This window comes from Idiotropiscis lumnitzeri, unplaced genomic scaffold, assembly GCF_059441095.1.
Source record: "Idiotropiscis lumnitzeri isolate Australia: NSW breed Sydney's pygmy pipehorse unplaced genomic scaffold, RoL_Ilum_1.0 HiC_scaffold_62, whole genome shotgun sequence".
Lineage (NCBI taxonomy): Eukaryota > Metazoa > Chordata > Actinopteri > Syngnathiformes > Syngnathidae > Idiotropiscis > Idiotropiscis lumnitzeri.
This window is the reverse complement of record NW_028283600.1, coordinates 811,032-836,381: the sequence shown is the minus strand read 5'-3', so window position 1 is coordinate 836,381 and position 25,350 is coordinate 811,032. Positions and strand designations below refer to the sequence as shown.

At 39.9% G+C, this 25,350-nt stretch overlaps 2 long non-coding RNA genes across 2 annotated transcripts; both read left to right on the top strand.

Moving 5' to 3' along the window:
* The first annotated feature begins 1,581 nt into the window (after window positions 1–1,581).
* On the top strand, window positions 1,582–8,505 carry LOC148315675 (uncharacterized). Its single transcript, XR_015840701.1, has 7 exons — window positions 1,582–1,671; window positions 2,332–2,451; window positions 3,059–3,222; window positions 3,567–3,755; window positions 6,018–6,113; window positions 7,174–7,326; window positions 7,434–8,505. It is a non-coding gene; the product is annotated as an uncharacterized LOC148315675 (long non-coding RNA).
* A 314-nt stretch (window positions 8,506–8,819) lies between these two features.
* LOC148315674 (uncharacterized) lies at window positions 8,820–9,878 on the top strand. Its single transcript, XR_015840702.1, has 3 exons — window positions 8,820–9,124; window positions 9,503–9,556; window positions 9,646–9,878. It is a non-coding gene; the product is annotated as an uncharacterized LOC148315674 (long non-coding RNA).
* The last annotated feature ends 15,472 nt before the right edge of the window (window positions 9,879–25,350 follow it).

Here is a 25,350-nt window from a genome sequence, read left to right as displayed (position 1 = left end):
TGGAGCCTGTGGAGAGAGAGAGGGGCGAGAGAGGGGGAGAGAGGGTCTTGTTCGCAGTGGCAGGAGGGGTGGGTGGGGGCTGCATCAGGGAAGCCTGAGCGGGGTCAGACATTTGATCAAACCTATTGAAAAATAGGTTCAACTCATTTGCCCACTGAAGCCCCCCCCCCTTCTGGGTCTTACCTGCTTGTCCGTGGCCTGAGATGGTCTTCAGGCCCCTCCAGACATCCCTGGCATTGTTCCGCTGCAGTTGTTCTTCCATCCGCATCCTGTAGGACAGCCGTCCTTACCTCCCGGATCTTCGTGTATGGTGTGTGTGTGTGTGCACGTGTGAGGACAGGGGCAAGAAGTCCATGTGTTTTTACGTTTCAGTGTCCAGTTTGAGTTCGTCATTCTCAACATTAATCAGGTTGTAATGGTACATTTGGGCAACAAACCTACGATTAACCATCGTCTTTGTCATAAAAATAATGCAACATGAACAGACTACACATAACAAAATGAAAACTATAATTATCCCTATATATTGTTTTTTAAATTCTTCATAGTGGTCATAACATCAATAATTGTTTCATTTTTATTAAAAATTTAAATGCAGTAATGTACTCCAATCAAGGCTGATATTCCTTTATGTACGTCATTAATTTCCAAACAATATCTAATCTTTTTGTTCTGTGGCTTCAACATATTTATCATCTCATCAATATTAGCACCACAGAGTACTGAGTTTCGAGATCCTCACAATAGTCGTTCTCAAAATGATATTTTATTTTTATCAATTTAGCTTTGTTAAGGTAAGATATTTTATTGACAATCTAACATTAATATGCAAAGAACATGTACATTAGTACGAAATGTAAAAGAAAATTGTGGTGGGGGGGTGCGAATTGTTTTCTTCTTGGTAGGGGGGGCATGACAGGAAATAATTGAGAACCACTGGTCTAGTCACACACCAGCTTGGGTTCATTCCCTACCAGAGAAATGACATTCCATGTCCCCAGAGCTAGGCGCTTTATGTTGCCGGGGATTGGACTGCCTTTGACTGCCTCCTAGCTCAAAGGAAACCCAAATTCTTTGGTCCCGCCCACTGGTAGTGAGCCGAAGCCCTTGTATTAAATAATAAATAAATACATAAAATAAAAAAATTAATAAATTTAAAAAACGGACCGATCCACTGCTTGGGTTAGTTTGACCCACCTTGAGATCCGTTCCCACTCAGTGACAGTGTCTACAAGCCACTGCCACCAGGCCAGTGAACCCAACGTCCAGGCAGTGACAAAAAACGTGATCAAATTACATTGCTCATCATAAGGTGTTTGTGAGACGCTCTTTGTATGTTTCCTCAATTAAGACCTGTTTTCCATTGGTGTATTTGAAAAAAGTGGTGAACCTGTTAAATTCACTACAAAACGTTAAGAAGATGAAAGTAATGTTTGAAGGAATATTATTTTTCTATCGACGTGCCGGCGGGCGGGCACAGATAGAGAGTGATAAAGCAGCACCACCCGCGCGGGGCGTGCTGACGAAAAGGCAAGCGCTCCTCCTCTCATCGCGTCCTTATTAAGACAGAAAAAAGACGCTGTTGAATTTGACCTATTCGCAGTTCGAGCAGGTGCTTAACGCTGGAGAATATCACCACTTCGAAGTTCGAACTGCTGTTGAAACGGAGAGGTAAGTGTTTTTCGTTGGTTTTTTTTCAAAACATGCGTCGAGTGCATTTGTTCATAGTTAGAGATAGTTGTGTGGAAAACACTATACAAAGTAGCACCATGGATGTGGGCCTACAACACTGGCCTAGCAAACATGTACTCCTACATCGACATAATTGACGAGCTCCAGTTAAGCATTGAATAATTATAAAACGTCATGGTGCTTTTACTCATTTAAAGAACTAAACCGACGCGTATTGTCATCCGGTGGTCAGGTTTGCATTGAATGTGAGCACGAGGGACGCTAGCTTGTTGCGTTAGCTTTGCGGAGCTAACAGCTTGCACTTTTGTTATAGAACCACAGAATGCAAGTACCATGATAATTTCTGTCATTAATTTTTGTGTAAGACACGATGTTCACTGGTTAATTACATGATTCTTAAAGCAAAGGTTATTGTGAATGCAATTTTGGTAAGATTTTTGTAGTCACACTGCATAAATCTGTCTGTGTCTGTTGTTTAAACTTCAATATAAACTATTATGGTTGAAATCGTTAATTGGGATGGAGGAATTGATATTTTTTTAATTTATAATTTATTTTTCTTACACTAATATTGTTAAAACTCCATTTAGCCCATAGTATTAATAATTCTCAACACAATACTGTCTTTTTTCTTTATAGAATAAACAATGCCTTCCCTGAGATGCAGGAAGTCCCCAAAGCAGGATACTATTGAACATGCAGTCAAGGGTCTGGACAAGACTGCAGAGTTAGAAGCGAAGTATATAAACTAATTTAAAGGTATGATGTTAACGCTTTTGCTAAGATATATTATTGTTTTCTGATAACCAAGCTGACATCGTTTTTTAAGTGGTTATTTTACATTAAGAGTGTCTTGACCTTTTCTTTTGCCACTTTTGTCAGTTTCAAGTTATTTCAGTGAGTGTGAAACCTGATGGTAGGAGTTCTATCTAAATTAAGGCTGTACTTGATGACGCCCTCCGGCATTTTTATACCACAATAGACCGGTGAACAAGTCCGATATTGATAGTCTAGTGTAAAGCACGTAATACGTCACAGAGATCACGTGACGCGATCCAATATGACTGTGTACAGTGTATGTCATTGTTTTGAAACTAAATAATCTTAAAGTTTTTTTTTTACGTAACCAGGTGCAATTGACATTTGTACTTTCAGTCCTAATACATACTGGCTAATGCAATGCTGGAAAATGAATTTTGGCTGGTCTGTTCCTTTAAAATCATAAAGAAGGGCTCTGCTCTATCCCTCACAAGAAGCAATGTTTCAAACCACCCTACATTAGTATAGTGGCACAAATGAATATGATGACTCCTTATTTGTGTGCTTAAAAATATGACGAAGCTAACTTGATTTCCCTGTTAACTAGGTCGAGGAGTATTTACCAAGGCCCCTTTCAGGAAAGACGACTTTATTCTTTATTATGGAGTACAGAGGAAAATTGATAGATTCTGATGAATCTCAACGCAGGAAGATGGATGGAAGAGGCACTGTCTTTTTGTTTGACTTCCGCCGGCAAGAAAAAACTTGGAGGTGAGGCAAAGATTGAGATGTTATCTTATTTTTGTTTTTATTTAAAAAAATAAACACATACTCATCCCATAAGTGTTAGGGGAAAAATCATTCTCTAAGCAAAAATGTATAATTACTTTTATTCATGCGTTGAATCTGTACAAATGAAAATATAGATCATGAAGTCTCAAAGACAAGCTTTTAATAGGGTCTGATTCCAATAGAAATTTCTTGTATGATTTGATTTAGATTTAAAAATTGTGGATTTCCTATTTTTATGTTTTGTGTACACAAGATTGTCTCAAAGATTAATTTCTGACATTGATTGAATAATTGTTTTGTTTTTTTTTTTAATCTATTTTAAGTGTTGATGCAGCTCAAGAAGATGGCAGTCTGGGAAGACTGGTTAATGATGACCACATGCACCCCAACTGTAAAATGAAGAAGATGACAACAGAGGACAGACCACACCTCTGTCTGTTTGCGCTCCGAGACATTGATGTTGGCGAAGAAATAACTTAAGACTATGGACCAGCTGGCCTTGGAGAACACAGGTTTGTAAGATGCATCTTTAAGTACAATAACAGAGCCCACTTGTGGTGTTCTGGTGATGTAGTTTCCAATTAGTTTGGCAATCTAATAAATGTATGTGAGGTTTCTATGGAAGTTGAACATGCTGACTGACTGGGGGAGTTCTCCATTGTCCACTATCTGTAATTCAAATTTGTGGGTCTGAGTCAAAGTTTGGCTCTGCAGGAACAACGAACTGGTCAGGGAGTGACAGTATTACAAAGTTCTGCGTTACTCCTTTCTGGGCGGTGGCCCTGTTAGGCCATCATATGCCATATTGCAAATATCCCCATTGTGGGACTAATTAAGGACATCTTTATGTTGTGGTTTCCCTACCAGAACCAGCACCAACCCTGTATATTCATGATATAAAACACTGTTTCAATTTGATATTTAGCCTTTCTATACTGTAAAAATAGAAGACCCCAGGCTTTCCTGCGCGCCCTTGCCCAATTGGTGGTGTTCAGGAGACAACCTGGGACTGAAATATCAGTCACAACCAGTGTTGTTTTCGTCACTGATGACTATGACGAAAATACTTCGTTAACGCCCCTTTTTTAATGACGATGACAAGCTATACGAGGTTCTTTTATGACGAAAACATGACGTGATGTACATGAATTTTTTTCGTTGACTAGACAAAATTGTTAGCATGTGGTTCATAAATTATTTTATGTTGCTTTTAGTGAAATAAAGCCACAACAGTTGCCCAACAAAATGTTTTGCTTCTCTGCTTATTTTGGAGCAGTGAGTATTGATTCCACTGTTGCCACTTTTTTCTGTTTGTGATGAAGAATCCTTAGTAGTCCATCCAAAAGTCTTTGTTATTGGGTGGAAACCTTGAATGCCTTGTTTTAACTCAAATGGACTTAAACCCATCCATCCGTTATCTGTACCGCTTCTCCTCACTAGGGTCGCGGGGGGTGTTGGAGCCTATCCCAGCTGTCTTCGGCAGTAGGCGAGGTACACCCTGAATTGGTGTCCAGCCAATCGCAGGACATGCATAGACGAACAACCATCCACGCTCACACTCATGCCTCGGGGCAATTAGAGTGTCCAAGCAACTTGCCATGCATGTTTTAAGAATATGGGAGGAAACCGGATTACCCAGAGGAAACCCACGCAGGAAGGCCGGAGCCAGAATCGTACCTACGACCTCAATATTGTGAGGCCATCATGCTAACCAGTTGGGCCACCGTGCCGCTTGGACTAAAACCTTTGTGAATAAATTGACGAAAACTAGGGTAAAACTTTTTTTGCGTTTCCGTCGATTAAAACTGGACTAAAACCCTTTTTTTAGTTTTCGTTGACTAAAACTGGACTAAAACTATAACGAATTGGGATGACTAAATGTGATGTAAACAAATCAGCACTTTGTCCAAATGACTTGGACAAAATCTAAAATGCCTGCCAAAAACAACACTGGTCACAACACGTGTCTACAGAAGATTAATTGGCATGGGCGAAATTAATTAGTTTTATTTCATTCATGAGCTTATGTTTTGTTTTGGGTGGCTAAGGCTTAAAATGTGTAAAAATCTAATCCAACCTCAAATATAATTAATTCAATAAATTTATGATGCTACTAAAACATCGAAGCAGCCTCCTCCAGGCTTTACAGACTCAGAAATGGAGGTATGCGTATCGTGTGCTCATCCTGTCGTGTCTCGAGATGTTAAAATTGCAGTTAGATAGACGTGTGCTGATTAGACAAGACTTCTAATATATCTGGTGTCACAGGATATTTGTCAGTGAATGTGTATGTCTGGTTTGAGGCTCACTCAGCTTTTTCTTGTGTTGTGGGGTCCAGTTGAGTTGAATTGCGAGTCAGGTATGTTGGCCATCTGACACCCAACTGTCAGGTTTGCGTTCGTGGGGACCCCGTAGAGCCATTTTTATTGTTGACATAAATCATAGCTAATCATCTTTTCCTTCATTATCATATGAAATACAGTTAGGAGTTGTATGTGCCTTTACTATGTTATAATCTTAGAACCTACCAGCCACTACAGCTGTCCGACAAGAAGACTTTTGGCTGTCCTGTGCTCCATTGCGGCCCTGGTGGCGTTCAAAAGACAACCTGTGACTGAAATATCAGTCACAACATATCTCTACTGAAGATTAATTGTCATGCGCTAAAGTAATTGGTTTTGTTTCATTCGTGAACTTGTTCTTTAAAATGTGTAAAATTCTGATCCATTTTCTTTTTTTTAATTCATTAAATTAATATTCAACTTGTTCATTAGGATGGAGGACAACCGACAATGACTGAATCGGCTGAGGTTGATGCCACCAGAACATCGAAGCAGCCTTCTCAAGGTTTGACAGACTCTGAAAAGGAGGTATGCGTATCATGTGGTCATCCTGTCGTGTCTTGAGATGTTAAAATTACAGTTAGATAGACCTGTGCTGGTTGGACAAGTTTTCTAATATATCTGGACATAAATCGTAGCTAATAATATTTTCCCTCATCATCATATGATATACAGTTATGCGTAGTGTATGTCTTTACTATGTTACAATCTAAGAACCTACCAGCCACTACAGTTCTCTCATTGGGAGACTTAAGCTTTCGTCAGGCTGTCGACTGCTGCATTGCCCTCTTATTGGCTTTAAGTACACAACCTGTAACTGAATTATCTGTCAGAACAGAACCTATGTGTCCACAGCAGGTGATTTGGCATGTGGATTCTTCAGATTTTTAGAAAATAGGTAAAATTGTGATCAAAAGTTTAAAATGTATAAAATTCTGGTATGGTTTGCAATAGTATATCTATTAAATCATTTCAAAACTTCTTAACAAGGATGGAGAACATTGGCTGTGAACGAATTGGTTGAGGTTTACATTACCAGGACCATTGAGCAGCCTCCTCGGGATCTACAAATTTAGGAATGAAGATATGCATCCCATGTTACAATCCTGTTATGGCCCGAGGTTTTGAAGTTGCAGTTACATATTGGGCTGGGCGATATGGCTGATAAGTACATAGCGATATAAGTATTTCATATGGGTCCATCGATACACATTGAATTCTTTTTTCATATTATTTTATTCATTATTTTTTTTATTTTCCAATATTTTCACTGCCCTGTTAAAAAAACATTTAATGTAGTTTTCCTCCCGGGAGCTTTTTGTTACGGTCAATTAAGTGTTTTTGTTAAATATAGCTGCGTAGAATAATTATATGCATTATTATCGTACCACAATGTTTTGGTTTTGCAAATAATTTCCTAAAATCATTCTAATTTTGTTATTACATTATTTTGTCATAATATCATTCATCAATATTTTAGTTTTTTTTTTTTTTCAAATAGAATTAAGACTTTTTTCTGTGCAGATTCCTCTGGGGATTAAGTATTTAATGGGTTCTCAATTTTCTCTTGGACTCTGATGCAACCCAGTCTCCTCCCTTGGACAAAAAATATGGGCTGAATCTTCCTTGGAATAACGACACAGATTCTGACGAATCATTGTCAAATCCTGCCCCTGAACTTTGTGCCTCAGACCCAGACCATATTACTATCCCAAGGCTCAGGAGGACCAAAAGTATACAGGTAAACAACCCATATAGATTTCAGGGAATCTTACAAGCAAATTGCATATATTTTATTGGTCTCCTGCCTTCTATCCTTTATATTTCGTTGTTGTTGTTGTTTTTTAGATTAAAAAAACAGGCTGACTTTGGAATGGATAAGCATTATTACTCCAACTCAGATGACAGTGGAGATGAATATATTCCGGATACAAGTGAGGCCTCTGATTCAGACGGAAGTGAATCTTTGAAAATTGTGGACCCTCTCTTGAAGTCTAAGAATGCCTTCAGAGATTTTTCTCCCACACCACGAATCTCAAAAGCCACCTCAACGCAGGTTGTTAATCAAGGGCGTTCACCCGTTCGGAGGAGTAGCAGCACTGGTGTGATTCTTGAATTCTATGGCTCTTCAAATATTTGTGCAGTTTAACACAAATCATCCAAAATAGAATTCAAGCACATCTGTGACAGAAATTCAAATTCAGAAGTCAAAGAGAGAACAAAAAAAAAATCTAATGCTGCCCTTCTTCCGAAGACATATACTGTAAACATTAAATGTATGTTAGGACAATCTTGAAAAAAGTATTAGAACACCCTTTACTTTTATTTCTTGTTAATTTTATTAACCAAAATATGTCCATTTTTATTACAGATTAATGAATACAAAATTAAAACTCTAATCAGCTACTTTTTAATCGTTATATTTGTATAAACAAATGTTATACATCTGTGTGTTAACTTATACAAGAAATGACGGAAAAGCAAGGGTGGTTTAGTATTTTTTTATCGTATATAGTCTGTATAATATCTTTAACCTATGCTGATGCTGTTTAATACTGATTTTAAATAATAATAATAATGTCATAATCTGTTGGTTTTACATGAACAAAACCTTTCAAGCACTTTTTAAAATTCTAAATACTACCTCTTGTCAGTAAGTTGGTTCACAGCACTGCCTTGGAGTGAAAGTGTGTAGTGCTGAGACAGTCGGTATGTGCTGAGTCGTCTGACGTTTGTGTGACTGGTACCCAGGAAGGTAGCAAAACCAGGCAGTGTGTATGTCGTACCCAGGAAGGCAGAGAAACCAAGCAATATGTATGTGGTACCCACGAAGGCAGAGAAACTAAGCAGTGTGTATGTGGTACCCGGGAAGGTAGCAAAACCAGGGAGTGTGCATAGATACAGACCCCAAAAGTGATTAAAACCAAATAAAGTCCCCAGAAGATCATCTGTAGTCAGGTGAAGGACCCTGTACTTTGTTCAACTCATTTACTCCCTTAGACGTACAAAGACGTCTTTTAATGCAATGGCGCCCTCTACCAAAGACGTATAAGTACGTTTCCTGTCTTTTTTACGTCATAGTGTACATAAGGGTCTGATGCAACCTCTGACTGAGAATCAGCCTTGTCCGCATTGTGAATCATGTAAAAATCACCCAGCAGGGGGCAGAGGTGCAAAAGATCCGCCTTGAATCTGCGCCAGAGGTACAAATGGGGGGGCGGGATCCTGGGGTAGACTTATAAGTGTGGAGAGCAGCGTGGGTAGCAGCAGCATCGGCAGCACTAGCAGCAGTCGCATTAGTAGCGTTAGCAATGAAATCCTCCAAGCAAATGACGATCGAGGAATGCTTTTTTGTAAAAAAAATCTTCCTAAAAGCATCAAGGCGATGGAGACGCTTTGGTTGAGAGGATGACGCTTCGTCGTCGTCACAACAAAACGGCGTCTAAAGAGGGTGCGCGTGCCTTGCGGCCTGCATCGCCTGCCTTCGGACAATAGCCAAAGCAGCTGAGAGTCCTCACCAGATCCCCCCGAACGAGGAGGTAAGCGCTCGCAAGTTACCATTGAACATGTGGTTTTACCCCTCATGCTTTTATTGTACATAGCATGCATCTTGCGGGCAGAAAATGTCGCGTAAATGTGCAGTTAGACGCGAGCTTGCTCGCTGACTTCCTCGTCCGGCCGCCTCTATTGCACAATTACACGCGAGCGTAAGTCCTCGCCGACGAGGAAGTAAACGCTCGCAAGTTACCATTGAACATGTGGTTTTAGCCCTCATGCTTTTATTGTACATATCATGCATCTTGCGGGCAGAAAATGTCGCGTAAATGTGCAGTTACGCGCGAGCGCATCTCCTCCCCGACGAGGAAACAACAATACTGAATGGTGTGGTAATCATGCATACTTTCTAAAATTCACAGATTGTGCATCCCGCGGCAAGAAAGTTCCTCCTCGTCTTGTTGGTGTAAAGAAAGGTAAATTATAATATGAAACTTCACACGCCAGCAATAAAATGCAGCAATAAATATATATTTCCAATTGTTTATATTTCTGTAATTTACAGGTTGTGCATCAGGAAGCAGTGGTTCCGGATGGCGTCACACTGGATGGCAACCGAGGAAAATCGACTTTACAGCAACCCCTGGACCACTGAATGCCGCTGCCCATTTGGAGTCTGAGGAGCCAGCTGATTTCCTGCAGCTGTTTCTCACGGATGAGCTTCTGCAGCACATCGCGGATGCCAGCAATCACTTCCCAGACAATTATTTTCACACAAACCCCAGTGGACAAACACAAGCTCGCCTATTTTCCACGGACCAGCAAAGCCAGACCACAACGAAAGTGTCGGGTCTGTTTGCGCAAAGGCAAACGGAGTGAAACAAGAATGTGGTGTGAACTATGTTGTGTGCCCTTGCATCAAGGCAACTATTTTATTTTATATCACACAAAAAAAAAGTATGTATGACACTGATGTATTTCATTTTTGTACATAGTTCAACAGTTCAGTCGTTTAGTGTTATGTGCAAATAAATTTATTTTATCAAAAACATTTTTTGTGCTTTTTTTTGTTATTTTATAGAAGGCATGCATTATTTAGATGTTAGAGGTGTCATAAAAGCCATAAATAATAGTGTCAAAATTCAAATTATGGTCAAAATGCATCAGTTTACAAAGCTCATTTTCTCCGTTTTTTCCCCAGGGATTGGAGTTTTCATGAAATTTAGCTATTTTCAAATGCCGATTGCTCAAGAATGGAAAAAGATAGGAACAAACATTTTTTTTCTGTTGAAAGAAGAGAGTCTCATCTTTCTTCGGGTGTGCTCCATGTCTATATAGCATTAGAATACTATATTCTGTGGGCCTTGCAATATTAGTCAAAACCCAGGAAAACGCTGGGATTGAGCGGGTTGCTCCAGTGAAAATGGCTGGTATTTAATGAGTTAAGACTGGTTAGGACATCCGGCTCGCAGTCCCAAGGTGCAGGGTTCGATCCCGGGACCCAGCTTTCCTGTGTGGAGGTTGCATTTGTGAGTGAGTTTGAGCGCAGATGGTTGTTCGTCTTTGCGTGCCCTGCGATTGGCTGGCAACCACTTCAGGGTGTGCCCCGCCTACTGTCCGTTGACAGCTGGGTAGGCTCCAGCACGCTATCCTTGTGAGAATAAGCGGATTGGATATTACATGTATGTGTTTATGCCCTAGGCCAGGCGAGGGCAAACTACGGCCCGGGGGCCACATGCGGCCCGTTAAGTTTTAATCCGGGCCGCCGAACTTGAAAAAAATTTAATGAATAAACCTTGTTAATGTTTTATTTTCTAAACACTGTGGTTTTCAAAGACAAATATTATTGTTGGAATGCTTTTATTCACTTTCATTTAAAATTAAATGTATTTTTTTTCTCAGATGAGGTGAGGTTTCCAAAACACTCCATCCATCTGCTCCTGGTCCGGCCCCTCTGTCATATTTTAGAACCCATTGTGGTCCTCCAATCAAAAAGTTTGCCCGCCCCTGCCCTAGGCTTTGTGTCTTTGCTTGGTTGACTGTGTAATGAGTGTATGAATGCATTTCTTTCTACCAGACACCTTGGACTTCCCATGGCAGATTAATAATCTATTTTATCTATCCATCAGGGTCACGAATGTCATTTGATGAGTAGAGAATTTAGAGTCTCCAATTAACCTAATATACATGGATTTGCGCATGAAAACCTGAGAAAAAGCCCTTAGTCCTACTTTTCCATCTGAACCACTTTATCCTCACGAGGGTCACAGCCGTGACATCCCAGCTGACTTCAGAAAGTAAGTGGGCGACGACTCATGATCTCTTGGTTGAATAATATTGTTAGGGGCTCAAAATGGCCCTCTACAATAAAATGGCAGAAGAATATTACATACTCTCTGGCAGAAGAATATTGCGTTTTTTTTGTTTTGTCCAATTAACTTAAATAAAACTTGGGAAAATTTAATGATTACATGTAAACCAGCTGGTCTTCCCCATACCAAGCCCTGGCTAAAACTGACTGAAAAATGCATGATGTGTGCCTTTTAAACTCCTCGGCCCATCCACTATGCCAGGGATGGGCAAACTTTTTGATTGGGAGGGGGGGGGCACAATGAGTCCTAAAATACATTTAATTTTAAACGAAAGTGAACAAAAGCATTACAACAATATATATGTCTTTGAAAAACCACAGTATTTAGAAAATAAACCATTAACAAGGCTTATTCATTTAATTTTTTTCAAGTTTGGGGGGCTGGATTGAAACGTTTAACGGGCCACAAGTGGCCCCCGGGCCGTAGTTTGCCCAAGTGCCCTAAGCCAATTGATTCTAAAAAATAACAGTTTTCTTCATCAAAACAACATTTTATGATCAACATAAATGTTAGTGAGTACATAAAGGTATACTCATTCGATCTATCATAACCCCATGCACTTAGACTGTACAAAAAAAAGAAAATGTTTATTTTAAAACCTAGTATTTCGCCATGACGTCACACGCTAGCGTCAAGTGCTTGGCGCTAAAAACCCGGAAGTAACAGCGGCGCTCGGTTTGAAAGTGGAGAGTTGTGCATGGTAGGCGAATTCGGGAGAAATGTTTGTTGAACACGAGGACTGTGGCGTAGAAGATGGTTTAACAGCGATCTAGTGCGCACCCAACCGTGATGGCTGACCAACGAAATAAATGCGGACCGACGGAGTGGACTGACAGGACGTGGAAAACAGGTGTGTGGCATGTGTGCGTGTGCACGAATGTGGGAGCGCGTTCACTATGGTGGCAGCGATCGCAAAGCAGCAGCACCACTCCTTGACAAAAGTATTGTACTTTCTCTGATGTTTTGGGTTTGCTCTGCTTTGGGGTTTGTAGTTCTGGCCACGCAAAAGTAACAAAGCAAGTTCTTGGATGTCTGCTTTTTTCTTGAACTGTTAATTGGTTAACATCGTGGCTCTTATTTTTATCTAATGTATGGAGTTTGGTGGCTATCTATATGCACAACTATATTAGTTGCACTTGAAATTGCATACAGAAAATTAGTATAAATAGGTTACGCTATAAAGTATAACAATATTAACAATCGTTATTGTTGTTACTGTTTATTTATTTTATTTTGCAATAACTGTGCTCCAAGCTTAGCTGTTGTGCCAGCTGCCAAGTAAAAATTTGTAATCTCACTCAATAATAGGAATAAATACTTAACTAACATCTCAATTTTTCGGGTTGGGCTGTGGGGGAGGGGAGGGTGGCTGCCTGACATAAAGCAGACTGTCCTGCACATGCGCAGACCAGCCGAGTGTGTGAAGTGTGCGTAAGTGCAGTACCGGGACCGACCACTAGACAGCGATCCTGAGTAATTTTTCCGCACACACATTTCTAGCACACTCGTCTTGTTTTTGTGACCTTCCTGGGAAGCCCTGAAACTTTGACAGGACCTCCCCCTGAGCTTCTTATCACTGAATTCAATGCTCTTTTTTGTGGGGCCCAGATTTTTGGTCCCCACAAAAATTTTGGTCCCCTACAGTGGGTGTGCTGTCCGATGTTGGTCCCCAACATGTAGCTTATACAAACACACACACACCCCCCTACTTGTTTTTGTGACATTGTTGGGCCACCTGAGCAAAACTCACATTGTGGGAACCACCCTTTCTAGTGGTTGTACAGCTCTGAAAAAAATCAGGCAGTGTCCAGGAATTTAGTTAAACACAAAAACCACTTCAAATTACCAATTAATGACCTGGAGGTCAAATGAGTGACTCAAGTGCATGTAATTCAGTCACTGTAGCCCAAAGATTCTCTGGGCCAGTGGATGAACCATTATTCGTCTTGGACAGCATTGAAGCAGGCCGTAGCCTGGTTTCTAAAGCTGAAAGACTTACTGACAGAGTAAAGGAAAATAGAAAGGAGTTAATCACATTAGGTGAAGAAGGCAAGATGAATTTATTCAAGAGAACTGTCAAAGGAAAGTATTTGACCTGCGACGACTTGGATAAAGCAGAAAGAGAACTTGTGAAATACTGTCAAAGGCGAAGTTTCAAAAAAGATTTAGCCATATTTGAAAAACAAAAAAGGGTGAAGAAAAGTAGCCCACTTTACAAGTTCAATATAGTACTTCAAGATGGTGTCATGAGGGTTGGTGGACAGTTGAGCCACGCAGCCATGCCTGAAACAGCAAAACAGCAAGCCATCTTGCCAAGGATTCACATAACACAAAGCTAGTCCTGAGATACATTCATGAGATTACAGCTCACGCTGGAAGGAACCACATGATGGCTAATCTGCATCAACAGTTTTGGATACCTCGAGCTGCTAGAGTCATCAGAAGAGTGCTACCTGACGATCCGCCTTTCAAGAGAATTGGCGTTGATTATTTTGGTCCATTCTAAGTAAGTAGGGTTAGAGGACAAGTAAAGAGATACGGCGTGATTTTTACATGTCTCGCTGTACGAGCCGTACATCTGGAAATTGCATCTTCACGTGACACAGATGCTTGTCTCAACGCAATCCGAAGATTTCTTGTCAGAAGAGGACAAGTGAGAGAGATGTATTCTGATAACGGAACCAACTTTAGATCAGCTGACAGTGAAATGAAGAAATCAATCAAAGAATGGAACACTAAGTAAATCGAGAAACACTTGCTGCAAAAAGGTATTCAGTGGCATAGCAATCCCCCAGCAGGTTCCCACCACGGAGGAAGCTGTGAGCGACTTATTTGGTCTGTGAGAAAAATCCTGAATGTCACTGTAAAAGAACAAATTTCGGGTGAAGAAAGTCAATATACCTTGCTTGGTGAGGCTGAAGCAGTTATAAACAGCAGGCCTATCACAAGGACATCTTCCGACCTCAACGACTTGGAAGCACTCACACCCAACACTCTGTTGTGGCTGAAGGTCAAACCTGAGTTACCTCCTGGAGTCTTCTGTAAAGACGACCAATACGCCCCAATACGTACCTCTGGGAATGAGCTGGTCAGCTCTTTAAAGAGTATTATGTAAGTTGAAATACATTAATCCATTTTTCTTTTTTGGACCATCTTTAACTGTGTAGTGTGTAATGTCTAAAATACAAAATGATCAGATTTTAGGGTGCAGTTGACGACTGTGGCACAGGTCCTCGCTCTACAAGTGCTAATAGTCTTCGGCAAAGAGAAAAATCTGCCATAAGGTACAGAAAACATTGGCATCAGAGTAAATGGATGCATGTTTTTGCAATGTGCGAGGAAACTGGCGAACTCAGAGAAAACTACGCAGGCTTGGGAGAACATGCAAACTCTACACAGGAAGGCCGGAGCCGGAATCGATCCCACAACCTCTGCATTGTGAGACCATCGTGCTCACAAGTCGCCCACCGTGGCGGCCGTCCATTATGAATGCCATCCCACCATCCATTATCTGTACGGCTTCTCCTCACAAGGGTTGCGGGGGGTGCTGGAGCCTATCCCAGCTATCTTGGGGCAGTAGGTGGGGTACACCCTAAACTGGTTGCCAGCCAATCGCAGGTCACACAAAGACAAACAACCATCCGCGCTCACACTCACACCAATTTAGGGTGTCCAAACAACCTGCCATGCATGTGTTTGGAATGTGGGAGGAAACCGGAGAACCCACGCAGGCGTGTGGGAAACATGCAAACTCCAAACAGGAAAGCCGGAATCAATCCCGCGACCTCTGCATTGTGAGACCATCGTGCTAACAAGTCGCCCACCATGCATCCCTGCTAAATAAATGATTAATTTTTACATTTTAGTATTTGTAAGCGATCTTGTGTTCATGACAGCATTTTCAACAGTGTGGGTGTTTGTATGAAAGCATTTCACTCGTGTATGGGCATGAGCATGTTTCAGTTGTATTTATGAATAACAATAATTTCACAATTGTGCCTGAGCGCCTTTCACTGGTGTGTATGAGAATGTTTCACCTATGTGTATGAGCGCATTTGACGAGTGTATGAGCAACAACTATTTCACTAGTGTGTATGAGAGCGTTTCACTCGTATGTATGATAGCGTTTCATAAGTATGCATGAGCAACAACAATTTCACTGGTGTGTAAGAGTGCATTTCAGAAGTGTGAAGCGATTCCTGACTTTTGTCCCCAACGGCACCTCATACTCCCCATCTCCCGCTCACTTCTCCTGACCCCATGAGCCATCCCCGTTGCTACTACATGGAGATTTGATGTGTTTTTTTGTTTTTTTTGTTATTAGCTTCTTCAACATCTCTTCTGATTCTCATCTCTTCTCTGGCGCTCGTCTCCGCCTGTCTGATTTGAAGTCGACCTCAGAATTTGCACTATTTTGACATGACTTCTGTGGTAATCACTACTGACATATTGTGTCATTTGCTCAATAATACATTAAAATTATAATAAATAATTAAAATGGGTCCGGTGCCGAGCTCTGGCTTCATATCTTTAAAAGTGGTCTTCTCAAATCTGTTACTAATGGCCTCTAAATCAGTTGTGGTAGAGAAGGGGCAAATTAGACCTTATGGCATCTTAATTTGGTCAAGTCTTGTACCCATTTTCAAGGCCAGCGACTATTGCTTTAGCTATATACAAGAAAAGGATTACTCTGAATATACACAACAACAAATCCCAGATGTCCAACCCAAATGTTGTTTCAAAATAATCCAGTTCAGATGATAAACAAATGTATTGGTATGTTGAGGTCATTATTTCAAATCAAAATATACACTTCTTTTTCAGACAATGGGGAGGATCGAAGAAGTGGAAAAGTTGCAGGAGTAACTTCAAAACAATGCAAAGAGACAGAATCTGGAAGAATGTCAAGTTTGTCCATGTTTATATTTCTGGAATTTAGTGGGCGTGCATCTCGAAATGTTTGGGGATGGTTCGGGCTGCCAGACAAGACTTTCACTGCGAGCGCTGGACCACTGGATGCTGCGGCAAACAGCGGACTTCATGCAGCTATTTATTACCAACAAGCTACTCCTGCACATCAATGATGCGGATGGCACAGACTGCTTTGCAGACAATTATTTTGAGGCAAAACCAAGAGGTCTGTAAGCACTCTGAAAACAAAGTAAAATATTTGACACCCACGGCAAAGAAAGCCATGCTACAGCATAGGGCTGGGCGATAAACCGAAAATTTACCGTTACCGAAATTTATTACAATGACCGAAATCATTTTGCCCATGTCGGTAAATTCGATGAATAAAAAAAGAAAAGCCTTTTGTCTGCGGCAATGTTCATGCCCCTTTAAGACCGCTACAGCGCCTCTAGTCATGTGACTCCACCCGTCTGTCGCTCTCGTTGCTGGCGATTCAAATCCAGAAGCTTTCTCACCACCCACAACACAACCATGCTGTGCTGAAAGTTCAAAGTGAGAAGCAAGGTTCGACAAGTGACAACAGCCCATGAACGGAGGCGACACCATACGAGAGAACGTCTCAGAGGTGGACGCGATAGCTTAGCACATAGCTAAAGATAAAGCTCCTCTAGTTACGTGGCGCGCACAGGATTTAAACGCTTCATGAAAGCCGTATTTCCCGATATGGACTACATCGGGCCGGGAGCTTAGACATGTCAAGCATTTTGCATCTACATCCGACTTGTGGTCGGGTCGCAACATGGATCCCTGATTGAGCCTAACTGTGCATTACATAGATGACAAGTGGCGACTGCGCAGCAGAGTACTCGAGACGGCACATTTTCCCCGATAATACCCACTTGTTTATTTGGCTTGCATTGACATTTTCTTTCATTTTATTTAGCGTTTTTTTATTTGCCATTATTTACATCATGAGAGCATCTTGGCGCAATCTATTTGCAGAAAAAGATTTCGCAAGAGGTACCCTTTTTCTTTGTGACATTGTTCAAGTCATGCAGAGCAAGCTCAGGGTTCGCGGTTAACCGCTTCCCGATTGCCCGGGGCAAGTGAAATTTGGCCACGGGCAAGGTAAAATTATGGGCAACTTGCCCGACCGGGCAAGCATTTTTTAAAGCAGCCAAATATCTTTAATTTTGACGAAAACGGTGGTGTGATCTGTTTGTGTGCACTGTATGGTGATGGTTTAACCCAGACAACCCCTTATGTTTTGGTATGGTCCATTGGCCTTATCGGGGGCAATGGGCGGGCGCTACGGGGATCAGTTAGTTCAGTGAATGTCGAGTTAAAGTGGACGTCAATAAATCCCGCAGTATTGGAACTCGCTGTCGTAGCATCCTCATTTGAAGTTTGAAAAACACAACAAAAACCTACGATATTTTGGCCGAAAATTGGCGACGAGTTCGTTCAAATCCGAACATTTCGGATTCCTCTGACATGACTAAAATAGCTCGAATATTTTTAAGTAGACAATTCAGTTGTGAGTAAGGAAGGGAGTAATATTTGATTATTGGCTGTTAATTCATTAGCTCCATGATGTGACCTGACATAGTGTCAGTGACTGTGTTCTGTTTATGCTATGAAACTTATGGAGGCAGCACCACAGGCGCTGGTCTTAAAGGAATACACAAATTTGCCACACTCATAATTTACTCATGTGATTCCTCAATTAATACGCTCTCCTGGACTTAAAATTGATCATCTGGATTGCTGTAATATCATTTTCCCAATTTAACATGCAGATTTGTTAATTATTAAAACTACAATTAACATTTTCAATAACTGCACAGGATGATACATTTGCTCTTGTGAGTAGGGTTTCATGGTTGATGATGAAAACAAGATTAATTTATGCTTATCAGATTATATGTTTATTTACATTTGTGGCGCACATTTTACAACCATAAACATTTTATTCTTAGAGAAAAAAAATTGTCACTTGCCCAAGTCGGGCAAGTAATTTGGCCACTCGGGCAAGGCAAATTTTAGTGGCACTTGCCCTATGGGCAAGCAGTTTTTAAAGTTAACCGCGAACCCTGCAAGCTATTTGGAATGTTCATACAAATGATTTTTGTACTTTTATTTTTCATTGAAAGTAAAGTGTACCAGTTGGTCAATAAAAAAAACAGTCAATATGCAATTCCTGCATTTATTTTGATTTTAGTCCACGTGGGAATTTATTGTGCATTTATCGTTATCGAGGTAAAATTGCTCGATTTCTCGCGATATTGATTTGAGGTCATATCGCCCAGCCCTTCTACAGCATGTATACAGTGTGAGACGTGTTGTGTTCACTTGCTCCAAGGCAATTGTTTTTAAGTGTATACCACATACCCAACGAATTGTGTAATTTGTATGGCGGGGTGTACACATGCGTTGCAAAAACACATGCACACACTGTCACTCACGCACTTCCGTATATAGTTTATTTCAGCACCTTTTGTCATGCTGTTTTTATTTTATAGAAGGAAAGCATTATTTTGATGTCTGAGCTGTCACAAAAGAAAAAATAGAACTGTTGAAGTCAAGTCAAGCTTGTGCTTGAAATGTTTGTTCTTAGTTTCTCAGTTTTTCGTGAGCAATGGGAATTCAGTTATATTCAAACGCTGTCAGGTAAAGGCTCCATATTTTTATAGCATTATAGCACACTATTCTGTGGGCGCTAGAATTGAAGGGTTTGCGTTAGTAAAAATAGGTGGGATTAAATGAGCTGAAGTGTATCTCTTGAGTGCTCCTTAAATATTTGCCTGTGTTGGTATATTTTATTTTGGTCGTGTCATGTTTATTCTTACGCTGAAAGAGACATGAGGTGTTCGAAAAAAATAAATGATTTTTTTTTTCCCGGTCAAAACTACCAATGGTGTCTGTTTTTTTTCCCTCCGTGAAATGTACGAGTTATCACTTTGACGCGCATGATGTCACGTGGCTGGAGGACTGGAAACTTGCACGAACAACATTTACGTTGAAATGTAACAATGACACATATATCGACATCTAACAAACATGCATGGGCATCTAACATTGACACTTACATTGACGTCTATAACATAAACCATTACAATCACATCTAACAAACACGGACATCTAACAGACACATCGACATCCATCATAAACATTTACATAGACATCGACATCTAACCAACCTCTACATAGACATCTTACACACATCGACATCTAACAAACATTTACATAGACATCTAACATAAACACATCTAATATAGACACATAGATTGACATCTAACATCGACACATTGAGATCTAACATAGACATACATTGACATCTAACATAGACTGTTACATCGACAACTAACATCGACACAAGGCTTTGTCAAATGACACGTCATGACGACATATACAGAGACACAAGGCACAACAGCATATTTTTGGTACAAATTGAACCCGATATGTTAGCTACCTCGTTCGACTTAAAGGGTTAGCGAACTTGTTATGGTGGTTGAGGCGTGGTGGCTACCCAGCTCGTGTAGTGTATATTAAACTTAAGTTAATAATTTATGACCAGTAAACACGGATGTTGTAACGCAAAACAATGTTCAAATGTTAGTTTTTTTTCAACACATTTCATGAGAAAAAGCTCTACTTGTCTGTGAGAAATGTATGTTGTAGACCCATTATATAACACAATATTACACAATTTTACATTGGAATTTCATTTAATAAAACATTGACAATTATCTTTACAAACACTGTGTATGATTCATCTTTTCATTTGTTGTTCAATGAGCAAAACAGTGGCGATCAAAACAGTGCAAATTAAATGACATTTTATAGGTATCTGGCTGCAATACAGTGAACCCTCGCTACTTCGCGGTTCACCTTTCGCGGGTTCAGTGCTTCGCGGGTCTAAAAAATATTCGGGGGCATTGTAGTTTCGCCGAGCGGCACGACGGGGCGCTGGAGTGGTTAGACGGCCGGCGTGCGCCGAAGAAGAACGTGGGCGAAGAGGAGAGTGGACAAAGAAGAGCACGTTCCCCCGGGCACGATTTGGGGCGACGTTTCGCGCGGTTCGGACCGTACCAGAGCTCCGGCCAGCGTGCGTGGCAGTTAAGCTGAAGAGGAACAACTTCCTCCCGGGCACTAGCGGGGCGACATTTCGCTCCGTTCGGGACCGTGCGAGAGCTCCGGAGGAGACCGGCCGGCGTGCGTGGTTGTTAAGCCGAAGAGGAACACCTTCCGCCCGGGCATGAGCGGAGCGCGAGGCTGTCAGTTATGAATGAATAAATGAATAAATAAATGAAGAATGCCAGGGCACACCGGACGGCGTACCAGCAGGTAAAAGTCGAAGTAATTAAATAAATACAAAAAGAAGTAATTGAATAAATACAAAAATAATGGCTGGGGAATAAAAAAATGTTTTAATAATTTTTTTTTTTTGTTATAACATGAATTTCACCCTCTCTCTCTCTACCCGTATATATATATATATATAGATATATATATATATATTATTTTATTTATTTATTTTTTTAAGCATTTTTGAAGGTGCGCCGCTACTTCGCACTTTTTTTTTTAAAGCATTTTTGAAGGTGCGCCGCTACTTCGCACTTTTTTTTTTTTAAGCATTTTTGAAGGTGCGCCGCTACTTCGCGGATTTTCAGTTTTCGCGGGTGGTCTCGGTCCCCATTAACCGCGATAACCGAGGGTTCACTGTAGTAAGTTACATTCTAATTTACATTTACAGGTAATGGAAATGACTACTGGTAACCTCAATTTAACTGTATTTCAGTCAGAATGCCTCAAACATCATAAAAAAATAAAACGTTGAGTATTATTTCTCCTTCAAAATGTCAGAAGAAATACTCTATAATGGCCTGACGACATTAACATAGTTTATAGTATATAGCAGGGGTGGGAAAACTTTTTTATTGGCGGGCCACAATGGGTTCTAAAATTTGACAGAGGGGCTGGACCAGGAGCAGATGGATGGAGTGTTTTGGTAACCTCATCTCATCTGAGAAAAAAAATACATTTAATTTTAAATGAAAGTGAACAAAAGCTTGTCTTTGAAAAACCACACTATTTTGAAAATAAAACATTAACAAGGTTTTTTTTTTTTTTTTTCAAATTCGGCGGGCCGGATTAAAACGTTTAACGGGCCGCATGTGGCCCCCAGGCCGTAGTTTTCTCACGTCGGTATATAGCATAGCGGCATAGGTTCCCTCGTCAACATCAAGTGAGTTACCCTCTTACCAAGACCAAAATACGGGGCTCCCCATCTCCCGGTCACTTCTCCAGACCCCAACAGTCACCCTCGTTGCGAGAACTTTAAGATTCGATGTTTATTTTTTTTCGCTTCTTCAACTTCGTGTCTGATTCTTTTCTCTTCTCTGGCTCCAGGATTCCGCTGTCAATCAGATGACGATTGAGGCGGGACTTCCGGTTCAAAGTCACCCTCAGAGTTTGCAACCATTTGAGATGGCTTCTGTGGTAATAACAACTGTCATAGGTGCAATTTGCTCTATAAAGCATTAAAAAAAAATAATAATAATAAATTACAAAAAATAGTCAAGTACAGCACTCGTCTCATAAACTAGGTAAGAATTTAGCGTTACTAACGTTGCTACACTATAAAGAGTGTTTTACTGACTAGCTAAACCCAGTTTTGGTTTAGCTGTTATAAAAGTTTGTTTTTTTAGTGCTGTAAATGCATTTTCAGCTCGCGCTGTACACATTTGCTATGAGAGGCATTATCTCATAAGGGAAATATTGGACAATCAAATTAATGACTGCCCAGGCATCAGGATGTCTTTTTACACTATATAAAGGTGGGAATTTACATTGGAAACGTTTAGTTTAGCTGTTAATGAAGTTTCGTTTTTTTTAGTGCTGAAAATTCATTGTCTGCTGGCGCTGTACACTTTTTCTAAGTGTTGCAATATCTCATGAAGGAAATACTGGACAATCAAATTAATGACTTTCCAGGCTTCAGGATGCCTTTCTACACTATATAAAGGTGGAAATTTACATTGGAAACGTTTGGTTTAGCTGTTATAAAAGTTTGGTTTTTTAGTGCTGTAAATGCATTTTCAGCTCGCGCTGTACACATTTGCTATGAGAGGCATTATCTCATAAGGGAAATATTGGACAATCAAATTAATGACTGCCCAGGCTTCAGGATGTCTTTTTACACTATATAAAGGTGGAATTTACATTGGAAACGTTTGCTTTAGCTGTTATAAAAGTTTGGTTTTTTAGTGCTGAAAATGCATTTTCAGCTCGCACTGTACACATTTGCTATGTGAGGCATTATCTCATAAGGGAAATACTGGACAATCAAATTAATGACTTCCCAGGCTTCAGGATGCCTTTTTACACTCTATAAATGTGGAAATTTACATTGGAAACGTTTGGTTTAGCTGTTAATGAAGTTTCGTTTTTTTAGTGCTGAAAATTCATTGTCTGCTGGCGCTGTACACCTTTTCTAAGTGTTGCAATATCTCATGAAGGAAATACTGGACAATCAAATTAATGACTTTCCAGGCTTCAAGATGCCTTTCTACACTATATAAAGGTGGAAATTTACATTGGAAACGTTTGGTTTAGCTGTTATAAAAGTTTGGTTTTTTAGTGCTGTAAATGCATTTTCAGCTCGCGCTGTACACATTTGCTATGAGAGGCATTATATCATAAGGGAAATATTGGACAATCAAATTAATGACTGCCCAGGCTTCAGGATGTCTTTTTACACTATATAAAGGTGGAAATTTACATTGGAAACATTTAGTTTAGCTGTTATAAAAGTTTGTTTTTTTAGTGCTGTAAATGCATTTTCAGCTCGCGCTGTACACATTTGCTATGTGAGGCATTATCTCATAAGGGAAATACTGGACAATCAAATTAATGACTTCCCAGGCTTCAGGATGCCTTTTTACACTCTATAAATGTGGAAATTTACATTGGAAACGTTTGGTTTAGCTGTTAATGAAGTTTCGTTTTTTTAGTGCTGAAAATTCATTGTCTGCTGGCGCTGTACACTTTTTCTAAGTGTTGCAATATCTCATGAAGGAAATACTGGACAATCAAATTAATGACTTTCCAGGCTTCAGGATGCCTTTCTACACTATATAAAGGTGGAAATTTACATTGGAAACGTTTGGTTTAGCTGTTATAAAAGTTTGGTTTTTTAGTGCTGTAAATGCATTTTCAGCTCGCGCTGTACACATTTGCTATGAGAGGCATTATATCATAAGGGAAATATTGGACAATCAAATTAATGACTGCCCAGGCTTCAGGATGTCTTTTTACACTATATAAAGGTGGAAATTTACATTGGAAACGTTTAGTTTAGCTGTTAATGAAGTTTCGTTTTTTTAGTGCTGAAAATTCATTGTCTGCTGGCGCTGTACACTTTTTCTAAGTGTTGCAATATCTCATGAAGGAAATATTGGACAATCAAATTAATGACTGCCCAGGCTTCAGGATGTCTTTTTACACTATATAAAGGTGGAAATTTACATTGGAAACGTTTGGTTTAGCTGTTATAAAAGTTTGTTTTTTTTAGTGCTGTAAATGCATTTTCAGCTCGCGCTGTACACATTTGCTATGTGAGGCATTATCTCATAAGGGAAATATTGGACAATCAAATTAATGGCTGCCTAGGCTTCAGGATGTCTTTTTACACTATATAAAGGTGGAAATTTACATTGGAAACGTTTAGTTTAGCTGTTAATGAAGTTTCGTTTTTTTAGTGCTGAAAATTCATTGTCTGCTGGCGCGGTACACTTTTTCTAAGTGTTGCAATATCTCATGAAGGAAATACTGGACAATCAAATTAATGACTTTCCAGGCTTCAGGATGCCTTTCTACACTATATAAAGGTGGAAATGTACATTGGAAACGTTTGGTTTAGCTGTTATAAAAGTTTGGTTTTTTAGTGCTGTAAATGCATTTTCAGCTCGCGCTGTACATATTTGCTATGAGAGGCATTATCTCATAAGGGAAATATTGGACAATCAAATTAATGACTGCCCAGGCTTCAGGATGTCTTTTTACACTATATAAAGGTGGAAATATACATTGGAAACGTTTAGTTTAGCTGTTAATGAAGTTTCGTTTTTTTAGTGCTGAAAATTCATTGTCTGCTGGCGCTGTACACTTTTTCTAAGTGTTGCAATATCTCATGAAGGAAATACTGGACAATCAAATTTATGACTTTCCAGGCTTCAGGATGCCTTTCTACACTATATAAAGGTGGAAATTTACATTGGAAACGTTTGGTTTAGCTGTTATAAAAGTTTGTTTTTTTAGTGCTGTAAATACATTTTCAGCTCGCGCTGTACACATTTGCTATGAGAGGCATTATCTCATAAGGGAAATATTGGACAATCAAATTAATGACTGCCCAGGCTTCAGGATGTCTTTTTCCACTATATAAAGGTGGAAATTTACATTGGAAACGTTTGGTTTAGCTGTTATAAAAGTTTGGTTTTTTAGTGCTTAAAATGCATTTTCAGCTCGCACTGTACACATTTGCTATGTGAGGCATTATCTCATAAGGGAAATACTGGACAATCAAATTAATGACTTCCCAGGCTTCAGGATGTCTTTTTACACTATATAAAGGTGGAAATTTACATTGGAAACGTTTAGTTTAGCTGTTAATGAAGTTTCGTTTTTTTAGTGCTGAAAATTCATTGTCTGCTGGCGCTGTACACTTTTTCTAAGTGTTGCAATATCTCATGAAGGAAATACTGGACAATCAAATTAATGACTTTCCAGGCTTCAGGATGCCTTTTTACACTCTATAAAGGTGGAAATTTACATTGGAAACGTTTGGTCTAGCTGTTATAAAAGTTTGTTTTTTTCGTGCTGTAAATGCATTTTCAGCTCGCGCTGTACACATTTGCAATGAGAGGCATTATCTCATAAGGGAAATATTGGACAATCAAATTAATGACTGCCCAGGCTTCAGG